The sequence below is a fragment of the Anser cygnoides genome, chromosome 7, assembly GCF_040182565.1.
Source record: "Anser cygnoides isolate HZ-2024a breed goose chromosome 7, Taihu_goose_T2T_genome, whole genome shotgun sequence".
NCBI lineage: Eukaryota > Metazoa > Chordata > Aves > Anseriformes > Anatidae > Anser > Anser cygnoides.
In genome coordinates, this window is record NC_089879.1 from 9,333,419 (window position 1) to 9,357,797 (window position 24,379).

General features: G+C 41.9%; 1 long non-coding RNA gene across 1 annotated transcript; it reads right to left on the reverse strand.

Moving 5' to 3' along the window:
* Positions 1–14: 14 nt before the first annotated feature.
* LOC125182417 (uncharacterized) lies at positions 15–23,759 on the reverse strand. Its single transcript, XR_007162078.2, has 3 exons — positions 22,924–23,759; positions 480–543; positions 15–188 (listed from the first exon to the last, which is right to left on the reverse strand). It is a non-coding gene; the product is annotated as an uncharacterized lncRNA (long non-coding RNA).
* Positions 23,760–24,379: the final 620 nt, after the last annotated feature.

Genomic DNA, 24,379 nt, shown 5'->3' on the forward strand with positions numbered 1-24,379 from the left:
AGATTTGGGGTTACTGTACATCCAGCAAGAGGTGGCCCAGGCCTCAGCGGAGGTGCCTGTGCTTTGCCATTGTACAAACAATAGCACCTCTGAGGAGCAAACCTTTGCTTTGTATATTTACTTCGTTTCTTGTTCAAGCTTTGGTAGGGAAGCAAGGCACTTAGGCTGGTTACTAAAATAAAGAAGTGCTATAAAAAGAAAGATCAGCTCTTACAAGGAAATCCAAGCAGTAGAAACATGAACAAAGATCCATTGAAAGGCAGGGTTAAATAAATACAAATTAATTTTGCCTAGTTCCAAAGTCCTTTGGTCAATACACGCCTGTTCTCATTATTATTCAATAACATTTAGCTAATATATTTGGATTTGCAAGCCCAACATTTTCAAACATTTTTCTAAATTAGCACAAATCTTCTGCTTCGTCTTTTCTTCATCTACTGTCAGCAGAGCAAATAATCAGAGAACAAATAGATACGTACTCTGCTTATAAATTCTTCTTGCCAAAGACTTGACCTCTAGAGACTTGACTTCACATTTGCTTTCCTGTAGAATTTAACAAAATTAGTCAAGTGCGATTTGTTACGTGTTTGTTTCTTATCAAACAATGGCAAAGCTCAGAAATGTCTAGCTCTGGTGATTAAAGGAAAAAGGGAGATTTTATTAATAATGCTTAAATGGAAGGCTATTAGAATGTCAGAAATACTTGTTAACACCTTTCACCTGTATGTAAAAGCTTATAAAATTTCTTCTCCTCTGCAAGACCGAGGTCATATCCCACTTACCAACACAAAGTCAAAAAATGAGGGACAAATCTGATACCACTGAACTTTCCTGGCTGTACTATCCATAGGAGAGGCCCAATATTAAATTTCATAACAGAATCATGTGCAAGATGTGCAAAGCACCTGCACAACTTGGCCCTACCCCGAGGCACAGACAACCTGAGATGATTATGTATCATCAGAAGCGTGTCCTCTTTCTCATTAGAGCCAGAGGAAGGGACTCGGCCTGAACTATTCCGTGCAAGAACAAGGCATCTGCATTTCAATAGGATGCTTGTCAAGGCTGACAGCAACTGGAGAGCTACTTGTTATAAAGCTGTGTACTACAGTTGATACGGCCATACTGTATGTCTCTGGTTGCTGCGAACATGCTCACTGGTCATTTGGAGGCCTTTAAGGCATGTGCCAACAAGGGGCTGAAACACCACAGAAAGGGATGTGGCCAGCTTCATTTTAACATGCTTGTGCCTTCGTTTTCATGTATCAGCCTTTCTGGTCTTGAGTTATAATAAATGGAGGGTTTGGAGATCAAAGGTAATTTTGTTTCTAACAGAAAACTGTACTAGACATACTACCTGGGTACTTTTCAAGTCAGCAACGTCAGGGAAATTACTCAGTTACTGCACTGATGCTTTCCCTGAAAAACGTGTAAAAAACTGGCAGGCCTGCTCTGTTCAGTTCGGAGGGGCTCTCCAAGTCATCCCACAGTGGCCAAAGCCAGCAGAGCAACAAAGAGAACTTTTGGAAAGACTCCCTGCTGTCAGCATCTGGCAACAAATGGAAGAGACTCACCCAAGTGATAAAAAATTATTTAGTTTAATGGAATAGAAATATTGTAGAGAACTCATATCTGTTACAAATCTGGCCTTCTCTGCTCTGTGTTCATGGTCCTATGCAAGTACTAAGTAAAATAAAGAAATACTGTTCCCCACTTTAACTCATCAAACAAGTTGACATTTGCAACCATGCCAAATCTAGCTTGCCAAAAATCAAGCAGGATTCAGCCAGTATTTTGATACTTCCAAGAGAGGGATACCCAGGAATTGGAGTTGGAGGCTCTCTGTTTGCCAGCCTCTGACTTGGTATAAAAGGAGCATAGCATGATGACACCCTAGAGGAGTGAGCCCTCTTAATTTGACTTGAGCCAGAGCCACTGCCTGTGATGGAAAACACCCCCATTCACTGTCAGATTAGAGCTCAGTGGGATCACATACCATTTTTGCTCTATGAAACTGTAAAAAAGCCCTTCATTGCCACCAAACCAGCATTAACACTTGTGGTGGGTGAAACCAGTCTCCAAAACCAGTGTCCAAGCCAGTAGCTGCAGTCAGTTGCTCTCTGCACCTCTGGAGCAGAACAACTGAAATAACACCATTCCCTCTGGAATCACTTCCTAGTACCAATGCCTCTGCACTTAGTGCCAACTCTCTGGCTATTCAGTTTTCTCTTTTCATCTCCATTTCTTCCATCTCTTCCATCTTTCCACCTACCCACTTCTTAATCTTATGCCCTGCCTTTCCCCCTATCCTTTATTATATGTTTGTTTTGTTGTTGTTGTTACTTTTCCAACACTACCTTTTAACGTTTAGCTTATTCATTTCTAATTCAACTCAGGGAAAAATAAAAATTCATGAACAACATGCCTATAGGCTGCTTCAAGTATCGCTTATCTCAAGTGGTCCATTCACCCCTGGGCCGTTAAGTAATACCTTTATAAAAACAACAAGCTCATGCTCTGAAAGACATTTGAGGATGGGATACAAATTCAGCCCACTTACCACTCATCTATGAGCAACAAACTCAACAGGGAAGGGTTCCTTCCCTGCACAGCATCTGCTGTGCTTTTTGCACTATTTTCCTTCTTGTAGCTTACTAAAGAGAATTCCTTGGACTGCATAGCTTTCCCACATTGTATCTGCAGGTGACCATTGCTCTGTTTGCCATCAGCTCTAATTTCTTTATAGACGAGTTCATCATTTCCCAAAATTTTGGGAAAAAAAGAACTCCTTCCCTTCTCAAAACAAAGGGAAGAAAAGAGATTTCTTGTTCTCTTCACTAGCCTAACAGCATCGAGCTCGGGAAGTGGCAAACAATTGGGATTAGCATTAGCCAGATGGTAACAAGGAAGTTGGCAATAAAACATCTTTTTACACTTCTACCAAGACAAACACCTTGTTTGAATGGACTTGTGCATTCCAGAGTCACATTATGGGAGCACCTGCTCTCGTGCTGTTTGGAGAAGTACAGACCTAGATAATCACGTATTGTAGCCAGTTCACTACAGCAGTCAATAAGTTGAAGACTTTTGTAAGACAGAACAAAAGACTCAGTCACGCAGGGAAATGACTCTTCTTGAGAGCAATCCAGGAACCAAGACATGTCAGTTGTTACTTTTCACACTTGCGGCCCAGCCCTCTCCAAACATGAGAGTGCTTGCTCCCAGGCTGATGGCCTCCCAGGTACAGGGCCTGTGTCAGCGCCATGACCTGCAGCGTCCTGGTGTGCTGGGCCACCCAGGAACACTGCTGGAAAAGGGAAAACACGTGTGACAGTAGTGAGAGCTCAGCAATGACTAGCGATCATCTTTGACACTGTGAAAACTTCTGAAAACCATTTATGCACCCGCCTTAGTTGATCTTGACTAGAAGGTCTGGATTCAGAAGCTGCCGCATGCTGAAATGTATTCAGAGGTTAGCCAAGACCTATGTTTTTGCTGGGTTAACACCTAAGTAAGCTGTGCTCCTGAGCAAGCTCAGAGCCTTTTGGAGTCACACCCTTTGTGTAGCCCTCAAGAGGGTGGCAGCCCTGCAAAGCATGTCCCCTCTGGGGCCCAGGCCTTCTGTCACTCCTGACAGCAGCAGCAAGCCACCACATATTTCAACAGAAGGAAGCGCCCAACAGTTCTGGGCAAAAGAGGGCAGGAACATGGATAAAACATACAAAACCATGTCAGTAATGTCCTGCAGCCAGTGTTTCAGGTATATTCAGAAGATGCTGGATCTAGTCAAAACCAAAACAAACCTTTGAAAACAGGGCCTACTTCCACCAGGCTTGGCAGGCCTTGGATCAGGCTGACATATTTATGTTTGAAATAATGCATTTAAGAGCCTGTACTAAGCAAGTCTGTTCGGAATATTAGCCCAATTGCATGTTTGTATGGAATTGCTGGGCTTCTGTTACTTTTCTGAGCACCAGTTTATGACCAAAATAGTCATTTTTTGGATTCAAGCTGTCTGACTCCTCATAGTACACAAAGATGTACCTCTTAACCTAAGGGACAACTGCAGATTGCTCAGAAAAAAATTGAACTATTTCAATTTCTTTCCTTCAAGACTGAAAAATCACTTTAAAAAAAACACACAAACGTTCATATTTGTTTATTTGTATGATTGGGCTTCTTTATGCTTGTGAAGAAAGTTTTAGAAACAAAAGTCAGTATCCTGCTATAAACTTCATCACCAAGTATGAAAATCCCAGAGGCTCAGTCAGTTGCTCACAAGGAGTTAAACCCGCTAGGGAAAAAACTGCTAAGCACCTTCCAAAATAAATAAAAATAATAAAAATATACAAATAAAGTTTGTCTGTCTTAATCTTGTGTTATCACTGCATTTGCCCAGAAAGCTTCTGTAATTTTAATAATGTGAAAAATAATTTCTTTGTCCTTATGGACAAAAAGCCTTTTTCAGCTCATTGTACACTGGAAAAATCTCAACTGTAGGGTGCTTTGTAATTTAGTTCTGATATACACCTTGGCTCACAGGTGTAATTAAAAACCCATTATAATCATCCAATGCGCAAATCAGAGCAGTCCCGAGAGGAGCTGAGCTGTGCGAGCCTCTATTTATAAAATCATATTTAATGTAGTCTTATCTCTACACTGAAAAAAACATCTGTTTAACATACTGTAAACAAAAATATTAAGGTTTCCTGGCCTTTTTGTCAGAGTGACTTATGACATGATCTGCAACATATGCAATTAAGGTGTAGCGGAAAAACTGCCTAATTTCTATGGAAACCACTATTAAAAAAACTGTACATTTGCTCCTGTTTGATACTTTCAGCTCAGGAGTGAGAAAACAAGGACTGATATGTGTGAGGGTAGGGTGGATCTGAAGGAGGTTTGGTCAACAATTTGCAGCCTCTTATTTTTGTACATTTCAGCTCAGACAAAGTAGAGGTGGCAACATTTTTTTTTCCCTGTGATTTTGTCTTGAAACCACAGGGGAAAAAAACATGTTGCCTCAAGTGTTAATGAGCTCAAATTAAAAAAGACATAAACCAACAACTACCAGCGCCGTAACAGAGTAACAAGCATATTTGCATAATCCAGTCTCCCATGTATTTATAGATAACCATGTCTTATATCCAGAAGATGAGATGTGGTTTATGCTACCATAAGGATAAAAATGGGGATATAAGCACTTTAGGATTTAAGAAGCTAGACTAAAATAAGACCAATGGAGATTGGTCATCAGTTGGCGTCGAAGTGTCATTCTAGGAAAGTCAAGCATGAAGCTAAAATCTTCTTTTCCACTGCCCCTGTGAAATCATGTCCCCTGCTAATATAGCAAATTTAATATTGCTGGACAGACACCAAGCCACGTGCCAGGATCAGGATGGACATTGATGAGTGGTGGTGTGTTCCAGTGCTGCTCTTCCTGGGAGCAGGGCAGATCTAAGCAATGTTACTGCATAGCAAAAATCAGTCTTCTGCTTGTCAGTCTTCTTGCTTCAGTTTTGTCCCTTCGTAAGTTCAGAGAGCCCCGTTCTCTTTAAGAATAAAACTCCATTCCTCTAGTTTGTTGTGGCCAATCTTTTATGGGGTGAACATTAAAGGCAGTCAAATATTTTTTTGAACAAGCAGATGATTGCCTATGATTACATGTTGATAAAGCATGAAACACAGATGAACACCATCCCTAGAACCTGAAGAAATTCAGTTTACTCTCCAGCAAGGGTGTTGCTAAAGACAGAGGAAGGAACAGAGACATCCTATGCTGCCTGGTTTGTTTACATTCACTTCCCACTTGGAGACAATATCAAGTTGTTTGTAGGGCTTCTTTCTGGAGATGCTTCTTTTTGGTATGTTAAAATGCCAGCCTACTGCTGGCAAAAAGAACAAAATCCAGAGGCAAACATTCAGATGGCACTTCAAGTCTCTTCAGAAATGCCTGAATATTGTAAGTGTGCAAGGCGCACAATTGCTTGCCTGTGCAAAAAGGTGCCTTCAGACCTCAGCTTTCAAGATCATGAAATCCTGTATTAAATTAGAAGAACAGGGAGCCAAAACCAACACAGGATAAGGCAGCAGCATGTACAAGCTCACTGGGAAAACGTCTGAATATCACATAAGCAGTAGCATTCACAAAACCCAAAGGCAGTAGGCATGCCATGTTATCGAAGCTCTTCATACACAATCCCTTGCTAAACATGCTCAAAGCTCTGGCTGGGATGCTGGGCCTACTGAAGCCCATGAAAAATTTCTGAGAGTTGTAACGGCAACAGGAACATGCCCTGTGCTACGTACTGGTGTTAAACGTCCTCCTTGGTAGGCCATGCAGTCAGCTTCCAGCAGTTGCTGCTATGGGAGACTGGTACAGAGGGCCTCTCGATTCAAACAGAAGAAATTGATGCTCATCGTCTTGTGGCTGATCCACCCACTGTAGCGGAATTACACCCTGTGTGTTTTTTTCCATAGGGACAAGTTGGCACACAGATGGTATGTAGTTTACTTGCAATTACCTGACTACTACAGCAATATATACCTGGTTAAGAGAAATCACAGGACGATCCAGTTTACAAGTACCATTTTTCCTTTGAAATCACTCCTAACCGTCTCTTGCTGCACAACTGAGCCACTTCCCTGCTCTTCTCAATAGCACAGTTGAGTGAAAAAGATTTCCTCTGATGTTCGCTTGAGCCAAAAAAACAAAACAACCTCAGAGCTGAATTTACCACCTTTTTGCAACCACCAAGTATCAGAAGGGACCTTCTGAGATCACAACCAACACACAAAGAAATTAATTTGGTGTTGACACTTCACAGTGCTTTGAGACTGTAAATCAGAGGCTGCTTGGCAGGTAACGAACACCACCTCCCTTAAACACAGGAACACAGCAGCTGAGGAGACCTTTCTGAGTCATCAAGCACAATCCCCCACTATCATGGATTGCAGCATCTAATATCCCTGCTTCCTTAATAGCCCTCATTATCACAGCAGCTAAGCATCTGGCAAAGTACACAACACTGGCACTGCCCTCCCACGATGATCTGAGCCTGTGTGAGTGCTAAGAGGAAAGATGGATATTTGCTTGTACATTTTGATATACCTGTGAACTTCTGAAAACAGACAATAGTCACTTATAGGCCAGTGGAAACCTGGCAGAAAGGATCTTTGAAATATTTCTCACCCAGTTGAGAAAAGCAGAAATAAAGCAAATTATTCTATACCTCTCCTGTACCTGGAAGGATTAGAGTGTATTTATGCAACACATTCCTGCCATGCAAAAATCTAGTCCCAGACATTAAAAAGAACAAATAAATCTTTCTAGCCTTAAAAAGTCTGTGTTCTCAGCTCAGACAGACACATGGCAGTGTCAAGTGGAACATGCATTCCCTGTGATAATAAATCTCATAACAGCAATCAAAGCCAAGTTGAACTGCACATTAGGCATTAAATGTCCCAAACTGCTCATCTCACTAAACCTTCATAATAAAATAACATTATAGTCTATAATTACATGGTGTAATGATGCCACAAGAGTAAAACTCAGGAAAGGCTTCATTTTCCTGGCTTTGCAACAAGTGTGAATTGGTCCGAGGCTTAAAAGGCATTCACAGCCTAGATCCAAATCTAGGTGCAAATAGGACTAACATAAAGCAGACAAACTGTACGAGGTCATGCTCAGAGCTGCTAAGCAAGCCCTGGGAAGGGAAGTTCCCCAAAGCCAGACACATCCACAGCTTGTTACATCCGCAGTGTTTTTTCTGACAAATGTGAACAGAGGGACCTGGAAAGGCTGGGAGACTTTGCATTATTGCTTCTGTGACTGTGAAATAACAGCAGCTAAAGCCAGGAAATGCAAGAGAAATGAAGAAATATTTCAGAACTACACATTTTCCTGAGATTTTTGTTGTTGTTGTTTGTAAAAGCTCCAAATATGACTTTTTTTTTTAAAATGCAGGTCCCACCTTCAGTTTAAAATAGCCACAAATCACGTTTGACCCATGCTGATCTGGTACTCAGATACAGAAGTGTATTGAGTACCTGTGATTAGCCCATAGCGGCACTGCTGTGTCCCCAGCAGCCTGTAGCCCTGAGGACTGTTCATCATCAGTGCTCCATTGCAGAAGCCGTAGCCACCAGAGGTACTGCCCTACAGAACTTCAGCAGCTCAGCTATCTCTCAGGCAACACATCTTGCAGCAGGGATTCATCTCCCCCTTTTTCTTGCAAAGCAAACCATCACCTAAAGGTTTCAAGCGTCAACTGAGATTCTCAAAAAAATCAACTGAATGTTAGTTTTAAATCTTGATGTTAAAATATCACTTAAAGTTACCTCACCAAGAAAAGAGACATGATTTTATTTAAAGAGTGTTTTATATCTATCTGCAGAAAGTCTAAACATTAAGACAGATGCATTACCTCTCACTAAAGTAGCAATGCCAAGGGCAGGAGCCCATTTTGGCAATGCAGACAAACTGCTGAAATGCAGTATAAGGGTCAAGTTTGCTTAGTAAAACTACAAGGACATGCTGAAACCTTACAGAAGAATTTAAGTTCGACAGGACCTCTGGAAGTCTCTAGTCCAACCTCCTGAGCAAATCTTCAACAGATCAGATTCACCAGGCAAAGCCATGAGCAAAGTCTTCAAGGGTGGAAATTTCCCAGCCTGTGCCAATGCAAAAAGAGCTTTCCTTCTATCCAGCCCCAAACTTCCCACTTCCCTCACGGCAAGGCTTGCTTCTTGTCAGTTTGTGCAAGGTCTCCGGTCTCAGCTAGCAATATTACCTCCCCTTGCAGTCAGTGAAGACGGAGACAGTCATCCCATGGAGAAAGATGCCTGTGCTCAATGCCTGTAGCATAGGGAGGACCATCTGCAAGTACCTCTTCTGACAGTGCCTCCAGAGGGGTCCTGTCTGGGTGAGACATTCAACTTTTAGATGGCTAAAGTTTGGTTAAATCAACCCTTTTGCTCAGCTTTTCCTTTACCTCCTCTTGGAACCTCTAACCCATGATATATTCCATGGTTGTGAAATCAATATAATATGCTGAAATATCAAATAGCTCATCAAGCAAACTGCTTGGGAACAAACACAGCCAGAATTAGTAAGATGTTTAATTTCAATGTGACTAAAACCACATTTTGGAGATTATGGCAACATTTTTTTCTTCTTGCACTGGCCCAAAATATTTTATTTTGAATCAAGATATACCAAAACAAACAAACAGACAAAAAATTAGCTCAGTATTATACTAACCTGAAATACAATATCTTATTTAGACTTTTCAGAGAGAAGACCAGCATTTCTGGAAGGAAAGCAAATCTTTTCTAATCATATTAATTTTGTAATAGAATCACTTTCACATAAAATCTACCCTCAGGATTCTGCACCAAGATCTATGGCTGTGATACTAAAGTTTTAGACACCTCATTCACAGATATAATAAAAGTAAAAATCTGGAGAATTTAACCCTGAAGTCTCACTTGCACTAAAGCAGCTGCTACTGTTGCAGCAGGCCACCTCAACCCCAGAAGTGGTGGTGCTTCTTCCTTTTTTTTCTTTAAAAAAAAAGACTTGTTAGAAAAATCCTGTTACAAATACAGGTTACAATATACAGAGCTGAAAGATAGTAAGACCAGGTTTAAATAGCTAGCCCTTACCTATCTATGGCTCATGAGTGCAGGAATTGTGCAGGAGTTACACACAGAACAGGTCTCATTTGCCATTTGGATGCTTTCTGTGTATTTTGCACCATTTTTCTGTATCAGTTCTTTCACTAGAAGAATGGGTGCAGAATAAGCAGCAGATCCAAAAGATGGCTGAGATCCATGTTGCAGATCAGAAGAGATAACCTGAACCTGCATCAGCAAGGATGACGGAAAGACACTGCAGCAGGGAACAGAGCATCAGGCCTGAAGGTTTGGGGTTTGAAATCAGGCTGCAGGGTTGGAGGGGCCATGCCTGCCTTTCCCTGCAGCAAGAAGGGCAGTGTTACCAGCCTGCCTCCCTCTATCTGTTGGACAGTTGTACCAGCACAAGGAACAAGTGACATTTTAAGTTCAGGCCATCTGAAAATAAAAGTTGGTAATTTCTCTTTCAGAAACAAACAAACAAGCAAAAAAAATATAACTCTAATTTCATTAATTGTTTTTAGAAGGTACAGTGAAAGCTCTATTTCGTATGTATTGACAGATACATTATGCAGCACCTTTGTAAGGCTCAATGCCTTACATGTTAATCACACAAATGCTTAAGACCTTAGTTATGACTCATTTTTGGATGCAGACAAGGAGTGCACAAATATGTATTATGGATAAATACGTATGTCAATGTGTTTAAGAGTCACTAGATTCACCATTCCTCAATTCCCCTACACCAGTTGCTATTTTTCTGTACCTTTCTGTACTAAGCTGGAGGATCTCTTGCTGGATTGGGGTCATAGCACTCGCCTTGGTTCCTTGCTCTGCCCAATAATGACTAAAGGCACAGGCGGACAAAATCCTGACCTTAAAAATGTCCATTATAAAAACATCCATTGATTTCAAAAGGGCCGGGATTTCACTTCTTTCTTTCCCGTGGTGCTCAGGTATTGCTGCAAGCTCCCCCAGACATATCCAGGGACCTAGGTCTCTTGAGTACTTGTATTTTATTTACAGACATGTAAGACCCACAGGGGTCGCAGAACTAGCAATAAGGGAGTGAAGAGGTCATGGCTCTCCTACAAAAACTCTATCCATTACTGGGCACATAGCGATAGGTCAGTCGTGGGGTCCCCAGAGCCACGTGGGAGATGTGTCTACACATCTGTGCGGCTTCCTCGCACACACTGGCTGTGTTGGAATAACTACCCGTTACAACACCTCGATAAATGCTTTTGTATAATAGCGTGGCTATGTGAAGTAAGTCTCCCCACAGACTTCTCTGACATGCTCTTCTCTTACCCACTCTTCAGATGCTTTTGACAAACATGAGTGAAAACAGACTCTTGAGGTGTGGGGTTAATTGTTCTCCCATTTCTGTTTACATAAGTACTCCGCAGCCTGAGAACTGCTATTTCCAGAAATATATAAATCAATTAAAAGTTTCATATCCCCACCTCATGGATAATTTCAGAGCCTGAATCATCTGTTTTGCAGCAATTAAAACAAAGGACACTTGTTTGAACGCATTGTTTTCACGCTAGAAAGCCCTGTCTGCCTTCAGCTGTCTTTACCAACTAGGAATTCAAGAAGAAAGAAGCTATTAAAGTTTCCTCTACCCAGTTTAAGTGTGGCACAACATACATTCCCAGCCAACTTTTCAGACTAAACATCTTAGTAAATTCTTCCTGACAATAGTTAGTGACAAGCATGTCAAAAACAACAAACTCAGTCACATATAAGGCTTATCAATAATTTAGTCTTTTCCCCCCACGAGAGACTGTGTGTTTTGCAATAATGAAATATATGATTTTAAAAATAAATAATAGGCTGTTGTCAGGCCGATTGTAGCTAGAAGTTATGAATTTGATTGATTGATTGAACATTTGACTTCATTCTCTCTAGCAAGATCAAAGCGAAACTCTTCCATTTGCCCAAGGCCACTTGCAATTTATTTAGAGATTGTGTTCATATCCCAGCAGGTAGCAATATTGGACTGAGGTACACAGAAAATCAGCTCTTTGAGGTTTTTTCTGAGTCCAAGGGATGCAACAAATGAGATTTTTTTAGTTCATTAAATCATTAACCACTTAATCACTAAAAACCACAGCATTAGTTGTATTTTCCATTAGCTAGGGGTAACAAGGAAGCAGTCATGGTGCTGAAAACTTCTGTTTTAACATCCGTGCCTTTGTCAAATATGACAAGTCTGTATTTTTTATTTATATGGCTATTTACCCCCTCCCCCTTTTTTGGTTTAATTAGCATGGCAGGAGGCAGTGACACCCAAAAGCGACAGGCATATGAATCGCAATGAGAAACCCTTCTAAGAGAAATATGGAGAAGAGACATACATGTGCATGAAAGCACACCAATGATGTTTATGTAGCAAATATTGCAAATACCCTAATGTAAAAAAGCCCCACACAAGTCAGGCTAATGTGAAACCTTCAGCCACCATGAGACCGAGCCAGTATCAGATGCTTTTCCCCCCCTCTACAGATATCGCTCACATGCTGCCTACAGATTTTTGCGAGGCTTCCAAAAAAAGGTTTGGGGATTAGCAGTGTTACAGGAAACAAAACCCAAACCCAACCCGGAAGGGTCAGTGCGGGCAGCAGCTTGTTGGCAGCGATGCAGACACATGCAAATCAGCAGCAGCTGCACGTGGGACCTCAGCGGGGGCTGCCAGCAACAAAGAACCTGCAGCCCCAGAAAGCCTGTTCAGGCACAGAGATAAGGATGAACGAGCAGGGAAGGAGGACTTCCAGGAGTCAGGTGAGCCCACCTCAGGACAAGGGAGCAGGTTGGTAGCAACAGGAATGATCCCATAGCAGCCCAACTGACGATACCATGCTCCTTTCCCAGAAATAGCAGCCTGCTAGCCAAGGGAAGGACTGCCACAGCCAGCAAGTCCAGACTAACAGCCCAGCCAGAGCTTTCTTCCTTACCTACTACAGGCTCCATAGAAGGAATAAATGTTTCAGAAACCTTCAGTTCTCTTTGTACCATAGGTTGTTCTATAAATCTAAGATGGTGTGATATCAATGGATGTTGGAAGGGACCTCCCGCAGTCCTTGCTTTTCAGCAGTGTTTTCTAGCCATGCCACCTACACTATCCATGACTTAAACTACTGCCACTTACTCTTTCACTGTTTCTAGTGGATCCCAACCTGTGACAATACTTTGCCTCACATCAAGCTCTGGTGAGTGTCTCTGGTACTTTCTATGACAGCCTGCTGCAAAGCATTACCCAAAGCTATGTTTTTCTGCATATTATATGTACTGGCCTTTAATTCCCAGTCTCCACAGAGCCCTTTTACTCCTGACAACACCCTGCAGTAACATATCTAAGCATGCTTCGGTCACCCAAGCCACAGCCTGCACTCCCAAGAAACTGGTGGTGATAGGAATGACAACACAAATGGACAGTAAGCAAAGATTTCCATGCCAAGCTCCCAAATAGATGCAGAACAAGAAGTGCTAAATACAAACAAAACAACAACAACAACAGCTATGCTGTCAGACCTCTAAATATTTTTCCTCTAGATGAAGGTCATGCTGTTTGTGAGCCTAGAAAATTGATGATATTTTTAATTACTAATTTTTTTTTAAATGGAGTTTGTTCCTTACATAGATTGGTGGTACCATGGCAGACTACAGCTTGGCCCCAAAGCTTGTCTCCACTCCCACACATCCCCGTTGTTCTCTTTCACACTTCCCATAACCAGTTTCCCTCCAAACCAATAAAAAGCACAGCCCTTCCATCTGATACATAAAAATCCAAGCCATTACAATTATATTTACAGCTCCAGTCCTAGCCTTTTTCACTGAAATACATGGGTGCACAGGTTGACAGTTGTTTGGTTACAGAGAAGCTTCCATAGGAAAACCAGTACACAAGTATTTTCTCTAGCTGAGCATAATGGCAGATGCCTAGATTTCAGCATTAATATTGGGAATATCAGCTGCTTGCCCTGTAAAGGGTCTCTATTTACTAATTTTATTAAACCTCAGAGAACAGGCTGACTGAAAAAGTATCCTAAGATATCTTGGGCACTTCCTTTTGGGAGACGATGGAGAGAAACAGGAGGAACTTGTATTCCTCTGACATTTATGTCTGTCCCATTGCCACTGTCCCAGCAAATGCCATTCTAGTTGGAGCCACCTAGTTTGTTGCTTGCCAGTGCATAACTACCACACCAAAAGACAGAAGCCAAATGTCTGAACCCTCAGATCCAGCGTGCAGATAGCGCTCTTCAACAAGTGGAGAAGAAACAGGTTAAAAGACGTACCTGTCACATAGGAATACTTCTCTTACAGCCCTTTCCAGCTACTTCTTGGCTCTAGCTTTCAAAAATCTAGAAGACCATTTGATCTTCTTTTCCAAGACTTCAAAAGCTCCTCCTCAGTGTTTTGGCAGAAGGATCTACTGCCTGGTCCAAGACCCTTGTAATAGCTCCTGGGGGTTCACAGGACAGGATTGCTCAACCATGGCTAACAGGAGCAGAAACACAGAATTAGTGATCCAAGTAGCTTTTTTATTTTATTTTTATTTTTTTTTTTAATAAAAGCTCTACTTGTAAAAGTGATTTCACAGTGAGAGCTGGAAATGCAACCATGCATTCCCAATCCTCCCCTTCCCATTTCTCCCAGTCATTAGGGAGAGCAAAGCTATTCCAGCTGTGGAGGAATACAATTAGACCAAGCAACACTGGGTAGAAATTGACTACTCCAGACTGGAGGAAAGGAAAAAGGAAAAGCTTAAAGCAGTGGCAGAGTGGTTTCTCACATATAATAGCTTTCATGTAGTATGGAGCTAAAAAGGACAAATAGCGAATGTTTTCACAAAAAGCAAATATTAATAAAGTGTCCTGTAACAGTCCGGTACCATAAGGGGCAAAGGTCCAGCTAAGTAACTCTTCAACAGCCATATAAGATGCATACCAAAGAATACACGAGCTCTACACAAAATACAGCTCCTTACAGTGATCACCAGTCACTAGAGGGCATTTATGTCCATGAAGCTGTCAGACCCAATTTTTCCACTGAAGGTATGATTAGTTAACGAGGCTTGACAGTTCCTAGAGATCAGCAGCTGAACATAATCATGCGGAAGCAAACACGTAAGCACAATTAGCAGAGTTTTTCATAGACTTTCACTCTGAAACATCGTCTGAGTTACAAGAACGAGCCTGGCTAGTTTTCTTTGTGGCACAGCCTGAAGGCGAGGAAAACTAAAAGGCTTCAGGGCCCCACGGCAGAATTAGTGAAGATTTAACTCCCCCAGGATGAAGGGATTAAGAGCACAGATTCAATTTGCTTAGAAAAATGACCTGAAGGGACACGCAGACCCTGGTTCAGAAAGAGGAGCCTAAAGTGGAGATTGAAAATAGTATTTTGGACTGCGACAGGTATGAAATAGTCCATCTGGACACCTCACCTGGTAGGAAGGTCATCAGGAGCTTGCACGCATGTTCCATGGTGTGATGACTTAGATATCTATGTTTCTTGTATGAATCATTTTATTTAATAATATACGGGAGGACAAACCAGCAGATGAACCAAATAAAAGGCTAAGAACTGCACAAAAAATGCCTTGAATAATTTGAAGGAGGCATGACAGAAGCATGTCAAATTATTACTTTTAAAAAATTGTATTTCCACTCCATCTGATTTGCAAGACTAACTTTTTTGATAAATGTCAGTGCCCAGGTGATTAAGTGAAGAAAAGGAATCAGACTAGACTATAGACACCCTCCAGGACATGAAGAAACTACATGTGTTTAGAATAATTGTTGGAGAGCTAGATAACAACAGTTTGCCATCATGAAAACTCTCTCAACACTGTCTTCCCACCATTAAAATAAACCACGGTTTGGTTCTAAACTCTTTGCTGTGATTTCAGTGACAGACTGTAAAAAGGAACAGATTACAGGTGTTAAATACAGGTCGATCTTCTGCACCAACACACTATTGTAAGTCAGTCTAAGTCACACAACTGCAGGGATTAATTCAGAAAGAGCCTTCCAGTAGTGACCAGAGCAGATCCAACTTTTGAAAGAGAAGAAAACTCTTAACTTAACCTCACAGAAAGTGGTGGAGTGACTGAGCAGGTTTTTACTGGAAGATTCCAGCACTTTTCCCATTCATGCTGGAAATACAGTAGCTTAGGTTAACGAAAACATAAAACAAAGTGTTCTGAATACACCAGACTTGAATCAGTGTTTTAAATTAACTGTCCCTTTTCTCAGACTTGCTCATCCATTATTTGTTCAAATGTGAATAAATATTCCAAGTAGGAAGAAAGAAATCAGCCACTGAATCATGGAGCAAACCTGAGCAAAAACCACGTGGCCTTCAAAGTTATCTCTCACTCAATGAAGAAAATACTAGGTCTTGCTAATGACAAAGGATTAGAATCATTTTAGTCCTGCTGGTCTAGGACCACAAACAAGCCAATGGCAGTCAGGAAGTTTTATTACACCAAACGGTTTTGCCTCCTCTTAGAGGTCTTGCTTATACACTTTGGCAGTCATGGGTACAGCACGGAAGGTAAAGTTCACCATTGAAAGGGCAACTACCAAATATGAGACAGATTAAGCAGCAACATCTGCTCTCTAGCTGGTTTACTCAAATGCATTAGTTATTGCCATACACTGTGCCTCATGAACACCACGTCATCTTCCCCAGCTGGGTTGTTTTGACCCCTTTCATTCCAGCTTTCTGCAGAGGTACCCTGTGGCCAAAGGAAAGAAAATGTGGAGTTCTGGATTCCCTGCCTGGCTCTGAAGCTCTCTATAAATGCAAAAAAAAAAATCCAGTCCAGAGAAGAGAAAAATTTTACAGCTGAAACTACATGAAGGCTGTTCAACATTCAGTGTCCAAGAAGGAACATGCAAGTGTAAAGCACAGCTTAAATCAAGGAGATACAATTTCCATCCAGAAAAAAAAATCATACTTAAGGTCTGACAAAAATTCCTGAGTAAAAAGATAATTTGAAGTTTTGCAACTGAGGAAAAAAAAAGGAAGAAAAGTCACAGCGCACATCAGTGAGGTGGAAGAAAGCTCTGGTTATCTATGTTGGCAGAGAAATGGTAATTAATGAAAGTCACTCACATTCTCTGCCTACTGCCAGCAACAGTTGACAAGCTAAAATTGGCACATAGTGATATGCCAAAAAAAATCCTGCATGTATTGGCAGCTCTTACTTTTCCTCCTGGTATCCCCCGGTAGATGAATTTATTTTTAGTTTTAGAGATTTTAGATTTCCCTGCCAGTCTCCTATTGTTGCTTTGGTACTATGGCATGGTGGGATCCTAGCACAGGTTCCCAGGCATTTAAAAATGAATAAATAGAATAATACAGCTGTAGCTGTACTGGGAGGGCAAATTCAGAGCAGTTTTTCATGTTTATCCCATGGCAACGGCTGGACTTGTTTAAGCAGTCATCTTAAGCAGGTAAGGCAACTCAGAGCTAGCTCCATAAAGACCAAGTCTTACAGCTGCAACTTCAACACACTTAACCATCCAACGAAGGATGTAGCCCAGAGTTAAGCCTGTAGAGAACACTACCCATCTGAAAGCATGAACCACAAAATTCAGGTTTGGGATAATTGGGCAGTGGAAAGTGCTAAGGAAAGTTACAGGAACCCTACGTAAAACTGATAAGGTGCAAGGAAGGTGTTTCAGAAGAGTACTTCACCTTATTTAACTACTGAAGCAGGAACTTCTTGTCAGGCTTGCTTACCCTTCCTATCTGCACACACAGCATCTTCCCTGTTTCTCACCCTACATGTCTGTATAATGATGCTTTCCATGTCACAGCTGCTGAAGGCTCCTCCTCTGAAGAGGATTTGCTGATGTGAGAATACAAAACTTCGTTAATTGGTTCAAATCAGAGCCACAAATACAGCTTATTGAAGGAAGCTGTGTTTGTGTAACAGAGCCAAAATTGCCCCTTAACATCCGTAAAATGCCCTGGAACCCTCAGATAAAAGGTTTTGTAGAAGTTGACAGAGTGATAATTAAAGCTGACTGCTCTGATTTCAGCCAAAGACATCCTGACCTCTAAGTTCAGGCAAGGAAAAGCCAGTAGTCAAAGCAGACCCAGATAGGTGCTGTGTTAACCGTGAAGCTACAGCAACGTATTACAGCAGCAGAGCCCACGGTGGAATTCAAAGGTCTCTGCTTCCCCCACATTGTGCAACATAAACCATGTGGGGCTACAGCTGTGAGGCTGGAAAACCAGCCACTGTGCTTGTGCTGAAGACCGGAGAGGTCAGCAACAAATCACCACGTAGGATACACCGCCAGTCTTTCCCCTTTTGTTTTGTTTTCCAGAGCACACGGAAAAGAAATCAGTGAACCTACAAATATGCTGATACGACCTCTTACATTGTTCCCTTGGGCTCAGACACCAGTGCTGCTATGAAGTAGCTCTGTGCTGGCATAGCATTGCTGTATTGACATGCAAATGAGCAAGAAACAATGGAATATCTTCCAGTGCTTATTAATGCCTGATTTTTATTTATTTATATATATTGGTTTGTTTTTTTATGTGTGCTGTATTTACTTTTGGATGTTTTCTTAGTCCCCCAGAATAACTTAGATGTATTCCTGCTTCAACTGCTACCATTTTTTCCCCAGCTGATTTACAGCCTTGGTGTTTGTTTGTTTATATATACATATAGATGTGTGTAAATTCAGCTTACTTTAGGAACAGGAATATTTTAAGCAATTCAACCACAAGAAAAAGCATATGATGATTCTTTGAAATTCCTTAGTGTAAAACAACTGCAGATGCCCCTGTCTGGCTTGAAAACAGTCAGAAAATCTGAGACCTAACACCCAGCAGTGATTATTCAGGTCCTGTGAACTGACAGCCTGTGTGCCATTCAAGAAGAAAAAAAACATACAGCATTTCCCCCTACTTTTTTCTCATCAGGGACGAGCTAAAAAACCCTCAATAAGTTAAACCTCAACTGAAACTTCTACTGCAAAAACTGTTCTAGAAACGCCTTTTTATGCGTAGTTTTTAATTGTCCGGGTTTAGATTCCTCCTGAGTCTAAAATGACCCCCAAACCCTTTCTAGCAGACATCTAGAAGAAAAACACTGAAATCTTCAGTGACCTTAAGTTACACTGAAGAGCAGGGTTTCCCCAGTCTTCCTAATACCAAAATCTTGATTATGTCCAAGGAGACGCTGAAGTTCAGGGAACAGTTTACCTTGGAGATGCACAGTGGATAACTCCGTCTTTTACGTACAGGCTATAGGAGAATCAGAAACACATTCATTTAATATGGCACAGCTGAAAAACATTATTTTTTCCCCTGCATTATACCAGCAGACATTGGAAGCAGTGAAATGCAACAGAAATGCTCTTCAATTGAAAAAAAAATGGTTCATATTTAGGTGCCAATAAGTATGTAGGTAGGACGTGGTGAATGCCATGAGGAATTGTCTCATAGTGACATTTCCACTCTCCCTGATGCTTGCTGAGCACCATCTCTACTTTCTTCCACCTGTTCCCACCAAAAAGGTAACTTTTCTACATTTGTGTCAATTATCAAAAGAGAAACAAAACAAGCATTGCAACAAGCTCTGGGTCAGGATTTTCACATGATCTGTTACTTCATGCAAAGCTAAGAAAACACTTTTAGAATTTGGCCAACAAAAGGACCTCATGACTAAGACATGTATTTAAAGGCTTCTCCATTTTTATTTTTGTTTTATATGTATATAGCACTAGCTATTAAAGTACTCAGAATAGCTGAAAATTCTATAATTGCCTAATAATAGCACTTATTTTAACATCCTTGGATATATATAGGACCTTGAGGTTCACATTCAGAGAGAGTTTATTTTGTTTAAACCACAACTGTGCCGCAGTGGTCCAGACAGTCCTAATTTATTTAGCTTAGATAAAAAAAAAAAGACTGTTTTCATCTCCAACATCTTCAATAAACCCATGATTTATTGCTAATACCTGACCTCCATGAATCTCATCCCCAGGCCCAACAGAGCCATTGATTACCCTGAGGTTTTCAAAAAGCTGGCAGCCAACAATTCCTCCAGAGGATGAGAGCAGATAAAAATAAGGTGGGTGGGGTAAAGAGGAAGGGGATGTTTCAGTTCAGAGGATCCTCTGCTCAGCACAAATTGGCTTGAAAGAATGAGAACATAAACAACACGCCACCCTTGGCAATGAGCAAGTTAGTAAACAAAAATACTCCAGGACTTTTTTGCACCAGTGCCTGATAAATATGAGAACAGCCCTAGATTTCATTTAATGTTAGAACTGAAGTTGGATCTGAAAACAAAGGATAAACATATTTCTTTTGACATTTAATGTTGTCTGATGACATACAACTTCATTGCTTTTTCTTTATGATGTAATTTTTGTAAGTGATACCAGTTGTCATCAAACGTCATAAAAGCCAGACTTGCCTCAAGTCATCAATATTTATTGTTCTGTTACAGCAGAGCCTGTTTTGAGTTTGGTGTGCATGGCTTTAATTGTTTAATGGAAGAGTTAAGCCCAGCCTTCCCCAGTATAAAATATCAGTTTGAGATGGATCTGTTGACATGATGCAATTGAGATATTCTGGCAGCTGGTGCAGCAAATGCCCTTTAAGAAAAAAAAAAGGGGGGGAAGAGATGGGGATCCGGCTGGATGAGGGGATTAGTAACAGGATACCAAATGAGCCTTTTGCCTTTGGGTCACTCATTCAAATTCTCCTTCGGTCATGAGTGCCCACGAGCCCCCTGTCACTGTGGGGTCACTTGGCCCTGCGGGCCAGGCCAGCAGGTGTCCCCAGCATTACACGTGGCATTAATTCACAACACAGTTAGCGGGTGAAGTCAGGAGAGACCAGAGGGAAACAAGCCTGCCCTGGAGGGGTGAGTCTGTTGAGGTCTGAGACCAGTCTGAGCAACTGCTATGCCCATGATGGTCAAAGACACATCCAGCAGCTCCCGGAAAGATCAGGCCCTCCGAGCAGGCCTCTGCTCCTTCACTGGCTATTTGGAACCTCAAATCCTTTATCTGATGAGGTCATGGGGGGGGGGGGGGGGGGGGGGGGGGGGAACCTCCAAACCCTTCCTTCTCTATTCCTTGTTCTTCCACAGTTGTCCAAACCCTACATATTGTAGAAAATTGTGCCCCATCCCCTAGAGACACTGACAGGGCACCAAAGGGACTGGATGCTGACTGGAAGGGACATCACATCCCGTATGTAGCATCAGCCTCATGCAGACCCCTTCTTTCAGTCGCTCTCTAAATCTTTGTACCCCCTTTCCTTCTATTGAAGGGAAGTGGTTTAACTTCACTTTTGTTTCAGAGCTGACTGGAAGAAAAACCGTTGGCTATATGCAGTCACTAAAGCTTGCACACATACAGAAAAAAAACATTTGAAAGAGATGGGGACTAGAGCAGCGGAGGTTTGACAGGGCGAGGAATGTAACTGAGAGAGCAAACACGACATTTTTGGAAAGAGCTCTCTGAGCTTGCAAGTCTCTGGAGAGCTGCATAAAATTCAGTGGAACAGCTGAAAGCGGGGAATAAAATTCACCTGACTTGTCGAGAGAAAATTGTTCACAAAACCCTGCTAATTTGGCTCTTAAAGCACACAGACTAACTCACACATGCACAAGTTCAGACAGAGGCACTTCTGCTTGCCTGCCACATCCAGTTTAGCTGGGTGGGTTTTATTTTATTTATTTCTTTATTTATTGCCCACACAGCTGGTAGAGGGAGCCTGTAGCGGCTTCAGCTCGCATTTGTCTTTGTGAATATTTTATGCTGCCACCCAGGATACCAGTGCTAGATCACCAAACCACAGTGAAGCACAGGTGCTGTACACTTCAGATGTGCCTAGGATTGCATATCCTAAAATCCTCTGCTCAAGATAGATAAATAAAAGTAAAATAAAATAAATTTCAAGATTTTGCTTGCAGTTTTAATTGGCTCTCCAAGTCTCCTCACACATGGCATGAGGCAGACTGGATTTTGCTCGCAGGCCTGCAACATAGGGATGTTTGGTCAGGATCTATTAAAACTTGTTTTCATCACATACTCAGCTTTCTTTAGGAGCACTCTGAGGCTACACAGTTGTATTCATTTGTTATTTTGCATCTCTCCAGCCTGGGTCCTCCATGCACATTCATTAAGGAGAGCTCATAGCTTGTCTGTGAGGTGTCACTGCAGTTCGTACACAGGTAAACCAAGACTAGCAACAGCTTTGGGTACTTGGGGAGATCTCCAGCAGCCGAACAGTGTGCCTCCAAGTGGGAGGCCGCTCAGAGGCCAAGACCAGGACACAGTGAGGAGTCCGGCTCCTTGGAGGAGGTTTTTGGGAGAACAGTGAAGCTCTGACAGTCACCCAGGTTCCACCTTCCTAACTGTGCTCGGGGCGCTTTTGTGCCCATGGGAAGTAATTAAGTCTGTTTCATTTATAGTTGGCTCTCCTTCCATGGCTGTAGCTGTAACACTCTACTGGGGGTGTGACAGAGCAAGTCTTTGTGTTGAACTGAAGTGGGGACCACAGATGGGTACACCTGACAACAGCAGCCTCTAGGAAGGACACAGCACCAAGCCAGGATGTCGTGTTAATGGGGTACAGGTTAGACACTGCTCAAGTCAGACATAATCAGCCTGTTGATTTAAGTCAGGGCAGATGCATACAGAACAACAAGCAGGACAACGTTCCCTGCTATGCTTTCATGCCACTCCATTAGATAGTAGATAAATGTTGCTTGGCACAACAGCCAACCTTCACACTAAGGGGAAAGAAAAGTGAGGCTGTAAGATATCTCAGTAGAACATTGTCAGAAGAAAATTGGATTTTGTTCCTCAAATAAGCAGTCCTGTGTTTTAGGGATTAGATTTAAAGTTCAACCCATTATCTATGTGCAGAAAAAAAACAGTCTAGATCTCTGTTTAGTGCAGTAAGTGGTAACAATGTCTTCATCTAAACCCTCTGGCTGCCATGCCTTTATTCTTTGTTGGTCAAGTAGCCTGTAGCCCTTCTCACCTGGCTTGCCCAGCAAGACTTTAGTTTACAAACCCCTTGTTGGTTAGCACAACCTCACAGGGGCTTCCAGCTCAGGGCAGAGAATACCATAGACCCTCTACTGAAAGACTCTTAACAAAACATTCCTGCATTAAAAAAAAACAAAACAACAAACAAACAAAACAAAAAAAAAAACAACAGAGCAACAGAGTCCAACAGGAGAAAGGAAATAACGGTCTTCATCAGACCTTTGTCAGTACTTACCAATTGATCTGGGGAATTTCGCTTCCTCATCCAGTTAGGGGCAAAGTGTCAGTAATCAGTCCTCTCTGCACCTTCCAAGGTGAGATACATGTCTTGTTCTGGCTCTCGACTCCTGGGCATTGACTTGTTTCAGAGAAGGTTGAGCTGATATTGCAAGGGCCCAGAGAGCCCCTACACCCCACTGCCTTGTAGGCTGCCAAACCATCTCCCTGCCTGCAGCCAAAAATCTCAAATGTTCAAGGGGTAGACGTGCACCTCACAAGGTCTGGTGTGCTGGATTTGCAGGTGATTTGCCAGCTGGGCATTGTAGACTAAGACTTTCGTATAGCTGTGTAGAATATAATACTCACTGTCACCCTTCTTTTCCCTTATAAAAGAGAGCAGCCATCCATATTTGCGTAGGAAACAGCCCCAACAAGTATAGGAACAAGCCCTTTCCCCTGTTATTTGAGCAAAGCAGAAAACAGCTAATAGCCTATAACAGTTTGGAGGGACTAACTTCAGAAAAAACACACAGGGACTCCTCAGTGTGCTCTCCTAAGGCCACCCACTTGGTACGCAACCTAGCACAATTTCAGCAAGGCTGCACCAGGGTGTCCCAACCTCTTACACCCTTGAATCCAAACCTCCTACAGTCAGAATTGATGCACTCTGAAGCCTGACTCCAGCAGCAGCTCAGCCTCCTCTCAAGCTCTCCTATATGTCTTCTCTGCAGCTGTGCCTCACCCCAGATGACCAGCACCTGTCTGAGGGAGTAACCCATCCCACCTGGGACCCTTCCCCATTCCAGCCCACTGCCTGGTGGCCTATGAGGAGACAACCTAGGTTTATCTGCTTTTCTTCTTTTCATCAGCATAGTCTTTCATCTTTTCCATTTATTGTTGGGGAAAAAAAGCATTTCTGTCTTTATTGTTGTACCAACTGTATGGTAAGGACACGTCTTCGAGTAATTTGCAAGTTGGAGAGACCTGAGCACAGAGGTGGTGACACGAACTCTGCTGAGGCATGTAGCTTTTCCCAGCTCGGAGCCTGAGTGCATTGAGCTTCTGTCTGCTTTTCAAAACCATGTAGTGACTCTTCCATCCACTCTCATTTTCAAGTTTTCAACAGGAAGCCAGAGTTGTTTTTTGTTATTATTTAGAAGAGTAGCTGTAGAAGGCAAGGCAAAATATGTATTTATGCTGCTGGCTTCTCAGAATTTCAGATTTTTAACAGGAAAAAAAAAAAAACTGAGTAAAGAATATATCCTTTGTTAGAAGGACATATTCCTCTGGTTCAGCAGATAGTGCAGTGGTATTGTTTTTTCAAATACTAGAAATGTTAAGTAGAGTCCCCAAGAGGAATGACACTTTTGTTATCAATTTGAATTTTGGTTAAAATGTTACAACTTTCCATTGCATTGTCAAAGAGAAGCTTTACCAGCCTAAAGGGAGAAAATAATGGCCCTTTCCTGGTG